General features: G+C 42.4%; 1 non-coding gene across 1 annotated transcript; it reads left to right on the top strand.

Annotated features, from left to right (window-relative positions):
• Positions 1–4,933: 4,933 nt before the first annotated feature.
• Positions 4,934–5,017, top strand: Trnas-gga (transfer RNA serine (anticodon GGA)). Its single transcript is given in 2 exon segments — positions 4,934–4,973; positions 4,983–5,017. It is a non-coding gene; the product is annotated as a tRNA-Ser (tRNA).
• Positions 5,018–7,287: the final 2,270 nt, after the last annotated feature.

Below are 7,287 nucleotides of genomic sequence, written 5' to 3'. Positions count from 1 at the left end.
CTCAGTGATGTAACATTAAATGAAACAAAAACCAAAATAAATCATTGGAGTATTAGAGAGCTATGGTGTTACAATCATCGACGAATTCCGTGATCTCATCAGTGAAGATCGACGCAGGACAATCGACCAACTCGAGAAACTTGTCCTGGTTGCCCTGGAGCTCAATTCAGTGCATCTTGACCATCGATTTGTGGATGCGAAGAGTAAAATTCGTGCCGAAGCTTCTTACCAGAGATCAAAGGGATCGTCGAGTTCAAGCCTGTTTAGAAATGTAGGACGCGTTCAACAAAATCATTACAGGTGATGAGTCATGGTGCTATGGGTACGACCCAGAAAGTAAACAACAGTCATCACAATGGAAATCATCTGGCTCACCTCGACCAAAAAATTCTCGACAAGTGAAATCGAATGAGAAAAATATGTTGACTTTTTTTTTGCATCAGAGGGATCGTACACTCTGAATTTGTCCCTGAAAACCAGACAGTAAACCAACAATTCTATTTGGAGGTTATGAAACGGCTTCGCAAAAGTTTGTCGGGAAAACGTCCGGCCGTGTGGGATTCTGGCGTGTGGTTCCTGCATCACGACAACACACCCGCGCACACGGCTCTCAGCGTTCGCCAGTTTTTGGCCTCAACGAAGACGACCCACGCGCCCTATTCGCCGGATTTAGCACCCTCAGACTTTTTCCTGTTCCTGAGGATGAAAATAAACTTGAGAGGGAAGCGTTTTACGGATGTGGAAGATGTAAAACGCAATGTCATGAAAATGCTAGCAGGTATCAAAGAGGACGAATTTAAGAGGTGCTTCGAGCACTGGAATGAACGTTTGGATAAGTGTATTAATGCTAACGTAGAGTACTTCGAAGTAGATTAAGGTTGTATTTGAAAACAATAAAGTATATGCTTTCTAGAAAGAAATTCCGCCCCCCCCCCCTTGTATTAGGAACGTCTGCTTTCTCTTTTCTTTCTTTTCCACTTATTCAAACTGACCAACACTAACACGTGGCCGGGAAACGCTAGCTGGGTGTTAGTATTATTATTATTATTGCAGTATTATTTTGTTACTGTTGTTTAAGTATAACCAGATATTGACTCAGTAAGGATAAGTGCTTAGACAGTTCTAAGCTCTCCGCGTGAGATAAATGCATAAATGAATGAACAGTGAATAAAGTTGAGATAATGTGGGTGGATCTAGTGTGGTAAATGACAGTTTCACTTAATCCCTTTGATGGTGAAACACCATTCTTGAGTTGAGCTGAGGCCAGCCAGAGTCAGACGGTCAGCTCTGCAAGGCCCGGCCCTAAATCAGAGCCTTCGACAGGTCCAGACGCTCTGGGAAATACGGCGGAGAGCTGCACCGACCGCCGAGTAACTCTTGTGATGTCATCGCTCGTCCTGCCTGCAACCGCCAACGGCGAGCGACCCCGACTCCCTGGACAAGCCCTCCTCACCTTACCAACCCCCTGTATCGCTCCCATTCATCCTGATGCTAAACGAGATACCGACTGCGCTATTTTTGCAATTAGATAGCAAAATTTCTCTCGACTAGTAAAGCGCTGACACTCGTAATTTATGTATCCTGTGAAGCTAATTGGCCAAGATACAAACGCAAGAGCACGATTCTGGGCAGGAAATTACACGTCACCGTACTAAATTTACCCGTTGATTGCATGTATCGGTATTCCTATGATAACATACATTGGCATCTCGAGTGAATTCGTTTAATATATGAAATAGTAAAAACCTAGTGAAAAATTGCTCATTAGATTTATGAGAACAAGACCAATACACAAATGAATTATAGCTCTCTCAGCGACGGTCGACGCAAAGATACATTAAATATCGGAAGCCACACAAACCGTAAACCAAAACCTACATTTTTTTGTTTAGTTTACAAATCTTCCTATCGACTGATGGTTACAACGGCTCTGAAGTAAAACCTGTACAAATAAAAGAAATAGTGCAATGAAAATGGAAGAGATCTCTTAGATACTGCGGTATCAGGACCTATCCGGTCGGCCGCACTTTCAAATACGTGCACCGTCAGTTACACCGCCGCGCCGCGTTTCCTACAGCCGCCCCCACTTCACGAGGGCGCTGCCACGAAAGACTATGACGCTGCCAAAGAGGTGCAAGCAGCGGGTGTACTTAAGTTCGAACGTTTATGAATGCACTGAGCCCACTTTATGGGTTCACCAGTCGAGTAGCATTTACAAACTTTCTTAGTGGCCAGGGCTTGTGATTTACTGAATTGGTATTATATTGAAGACTGACAAACGTTTGTATGTCTGCGGTATCTGTATGTATTTCAACATTCAAAGTGACTGTTAGCAATTAACGCTGCAACCAAGCACCAAAGTTATGTAATATACTTCCTGTTCGATATTAGATGTATAATAAATTTATATCTAAATTCTGTCTTCATGAACAGCATCAGTTCCTTCCTCCTGTATCCACTAAAGAACTACTCACCGTCCAAAGAAGAACAGCTCGTTTTGTACTATCGCAAAGTAGAGGAGATAGTGCTGCAGACATGATACGTGAATTGGATTGGTAATCACTAAAACAAAGGCGTTTTTCGTTGCGACGAGATATTCTCAAGAAACTTCAGTCGCCAGTTTTCTCCACCGATTTGCGAAAACAATCTGTTGGCACTCATCTACGTATGGAGAAATTATCATCACGATAAAATAAGAGAAATCAGTCATCGCACAGAAAAATTTTAGTGGTCGTTTCCCCCGCGCGCCGTTCGAGAGTGGAACGGTAGACAGACAGCCTGAAGGTGGTTCATTGAACCCCCTGCCAGGCACTTCATTGGGAATAACAGAGTAATCACGTAGATGTAGATGAAGGAAGTTATAACAGACAAGAGAGTCTCGACCTTTAAATTTCTTTCTGTCTAGTCTTAACCTACCTGCATAAACAAATGATACGTTTAACGAAGTTCTGATTGAGGAAGAAAACTAAAATACAGGTAAAAGCAAAACGGCGAAATGATTTTGATTCACACAAACAGATAAAATGGCTAAAAAGAGTATATAAATGTTTGTTATACAATGAATTACATTTAAAATTAAAAAAAATAACATTTGGGAACCATTGCCTCCGTTTCGCATACAAATAAAAATTTATATTTTGAACATTATTGCCTACAGATTTTCTACAATTCGTTAGAAATGCACGGTTCTTTCATTTATTATTTGTTTCGTATAATTATTGTGTCATCATCTTTGTCAGTATGTTTTGTTTAAAAATTGGGCGAGAATTATCTTAACTTTCCCTAAAATTCAGATTTTTCGCAGATTTATGTTTAATTTCCACATAATTACTGTCAGTTATTATTATATTATCGCGTATTATAATTTTTGAGCTATATGTATTAATAACAAAAAGTTTATTCTTAAAAAAGGAATAAGCAGTTTAGTTTATTCACAGGATAGCTATGTTGAGAGCTGTCAGTCCATTCTAGTACAGGCTAACTCAAGGAACAAAAAGCACAGGAAAGACAGGCTATCATCCCAATGGAAAAAAAGCTCTCCGTCTTTAGGCCACGTGCGGCCTGCCGGGACCATCCGACAGCCGTCTCACCCTCAGTGGAGGATGCGGATAGGAGGGGCATGGGGTCAGCACACTGCTCTCCCGGTCGTTATGATGGTATTCATGACCGAAGCCGCTACTATTCGGCCGAGTATCTCCTCAATTGGCATCACGAGGCTGAGTGCACCCCGAAAAATGGCAACAGTGCATGGCGGCCTGGATAGTCGCCCATCCAAGCGTCGACCACGCCCGACAGCGCTTAACTTTGGTGATCTCACGGGAGCCGGGGTACCCACTGCGCCAACGCCGTTGCTGCATCCCAATGGAAGCAACACCCGAAAGGAAATATTATGGTTCATTTTCGGTCGAACTAAATCATTTCAAAAACAAGTCCCTGAAATTGTGTGTTTAAGGAGATCAAGATATGCTATTTGAGTCCTTATGTCGCGCACTTAAGTATCTTGACAGTCTGATCAACTCCCCTCACACTATGTTTATAGAAGATACGGCCTTCATAGTACAGAAATGAGTAAACTGCCTTTGTCTTATTTAAATGACAGTTGACAATTATTTAACAAAATTCTATAAAAATATCCATTTGAATATTTTCTACTGGCATATACACATTAGTTCTTATCACAATGTATAAAGTCACAGGCAGTTATCTCTTTTCCAGACGTTTGAAAGAAGTTTAGGAGGATTAAACTTTAACATCAGTTCGACGAGGTCATAAAACGTACAGAAGATAATTAACATACAGGATAGCGTCAAGTACTGGTGTGCCATGTAACGTGGTTATGGAGTGGAGGGAGGGGTTCTATTGACTGTTAATTGAGCTGAATGGTTTTTTATTTAAAACGTAAACAGAAAACTAAGTCCGCTTGTGTTTTTATGATGACTCTGGTGCCAATAACGGTGCATCTGCAGAAGACTGAAGGTGGAATGCAGCTAGACACCACAAACAGTTTGCTCTGAAACAGAACGGCGTAAATAATCTGGCGTTTCCTTATTTACACACTCTTTACGGCAACGTTACAAATTTGACAGGTGAACTACTTTAAACGTTCATATTACCATTAAGGAATAAAATGTAGATGAACTGCAGCGACTTGAAAACTTTGTTGAAAGTTTTCCGTATCCTTGAAGAGAAACATATCCCTAATACACGTATAAAAATGCCTTCAATAGCATAAATAAAATTTATGATAGACGGCTTAAGCCGTAAAACGAATCCACAGGCTCTCAAAAACTCGCAGATCAACACACACCGCCACACACACAAAAGCACGCCCAACGTAAAACTGCACAAACAGACAATCAATAGCAGTAACTACTGGACAAAACAATCAATAACAAAGTTGGTTAGATCACACACAACAGCTCCGCATTAGCCGGCCTGTGTAGCCGAGTGGTTCTAGGCGCTTCAGCCTGGAACCACGCTACCGCTATGGTCGCAGGTTCGAATCCTGCCTCGGGCATGGATGTGTGTGATGTCCTTAGGGTAATTAGGTTTAAGTAGTTCTAAGTTCTAGGGGACTGATGATGACCTCAGATGTTAAGTCCCATAGTGCTCGGAGCCATTTGAACCATTTGAAGCTCTGCATTGTCTCCAGTTATTAACGGAACTTTTTACGCCCTCCACCACAACCGTTTGCTAAGCTATGAAGCATCTCTAAGAAGGCAGCAGCAGCCATAAATACAAAATTTTTCTTAAGCTGTCAGGTACTAACCCGTTTATTATGAAGGAAGGAAGGAAGGAAGAAGATTTGGCTTTAACGTACCGTCTATATCGAGGTCATTGTATATGGGTTAATTCAGAAATGGTATTTCGCGCGATGCTAAATATACCTTAACTAACGGTGAGAAGTAGTTCTGTCTTCTCATGCAAGGATTAGTGAGAGTCAATTAATTCTTAAAGTAGGTAAGTAAGTAAAATAAGTCTTTACTTTGAAACTAGACAGTGAGTGGTCAATTTGCTATCGCCTTTTGTCGCTGCAAACACTTTGTACTAATGCGCCTACTGAGATCTAGACAGAATTAAAAATGGGGAATATACCGCACTAAATAACACACAGAATGATTCAGCTGCCCCTACGTATGGTTATTACGCAACGCCCAATAACTTTAAATACCACAGGTAAGATTTTCATATTATCTCGCTGCATTTTCATATTCTCTCGCTCCCTACACAAAAAGTGAACAAGATCTTTTTGTAGGAAATTTAATGTTCTGAAATTTTGCTATGTTCACACTAGAGGCCCTAGTTCTCTCACTATTCAAGAAACACGCACCAAAGAGAACTTCAAAAGCGGTTTCCCTGAACAACTCGAAAATTGTGGTCCACAACGAAAACATATCCCTGTACAAACTTTAAGTACATTAAATTTCCTGCAAAATATCCCGCTCATTTTTTTCTTCTGCTGCATTAAGAGTCTGCACACAGAAAGCGAGAGAAAATGAATATCTCGTATGTGGTTTCTGAAGGCGTTGCGGGCTACATAGAAACCTTATGTATGGGTACATGAATCACCATGTTTGCAGGGCCGAGTAACCAACCCTCACAGGCCGACAAAACCTCGAGCAAGGACGAAACGACTGAAATTGACCAGTCACAGTCAAGTACAAGACAAGAGCAAATTTCCACCCACAGATACGCAATCACTTTCGTAAAAATTCTCATCACAGACGAAATTAAACAAAAACAAGAAAAGGAATCGAGCCAAAGAAACAACATACATAAAATAGACTCAAAGCAACTTCACTTCTCTCAGACATGGTTCTCAAAATGGGCGTCGCACAGACAATAGCTAGTACACACACTATGCTGCTAACTTAAAAGCTCGGTTATGACATTCCCTCTCTTCATCTATTAACAGTCTGTACAAAGCTCACAGCCACGCCAGCAGATGAATAAAAGCACTTCCTGATGCCAATGCCCGTAATTCAAAGGTGTCATTCAACAGTAGAAAATGCAAGTTAACTGACAAATGCAATTAGCAACTGCTATTACAGATGGTTTTCATGCCACAATAAAAGTACACTCCTGGAAATTGAAATGAGAACACCGTGAATTCATTGTCCCAGGAAGGGGAAACTTTATTGACACATTCCTGGGGTCAGATACATCACATGATCACACTGACAGAACCACAGGCACATAGACACAGGCAACAGAGCATGCACAATGTCGGCACTAGTACAGTGTATATCCACCTTTCGCAGCAATGCAGGCTGCTATTCTCCCATGGAGACGATCGTAGAGATGCTGGATGTAGTCCTGTGGAACGGCTTGCCATGCCATTTCCACCTGGCGCCTCAGTTGGACCAGCGTTCGTGCTGGACGTGCAGACCGCGTGAGACGACGCTTCATCCAGTCCAAAACATGCTCAATGGGGGACAGATCCGGAGATCTTGCCGGCCAGGGTAGTTGACTTACACCTTCTAGAGCACGTTGGGTGGCACGGGATACATGCGGACGTGCATTGTCCTGTTGGAACAGCAAGTTCCCTTGCCGGTCTAGGGGTGGTAGAACGAGGGTTCGATGACGGTTTGGATGTACCGTGCACTATTCAGTGTCCCCTCGACGATCACCAGAGGTGTACGGCCAGTGTAGGAGATCGCTCCCCTCACCATGATGCCGGGTGTTGGCCCTGTGTGCCTCGGTCGTAGGCAGTCCTGATTGTGGCGCTCACCTGCACGACGCCAAACACGCATACGACAATCACTGGCACCAAGGCAGAAGCGACTC

This window comes from Schistocerca gregaria, chromosome 6 (assembly GCF_023897955.1).
Source record: "Schistocerca gregaria isolate iqSchGreg1 chromosome 6, iqSchGreg1.2, whole genome shotgun sequence".
Taxonomy (NCBI): domain Eukaryota; kingdom Metazoa; phylum Arthropoda; class Insecta; order Orthoptera; family Acrididae; genus Schistocerca; species Schistocerca gregaria.
Note: the sequence above shows the minus strand (reverse complement) of the source record. Positions and strands in the feature narration are given on the sequence as shown.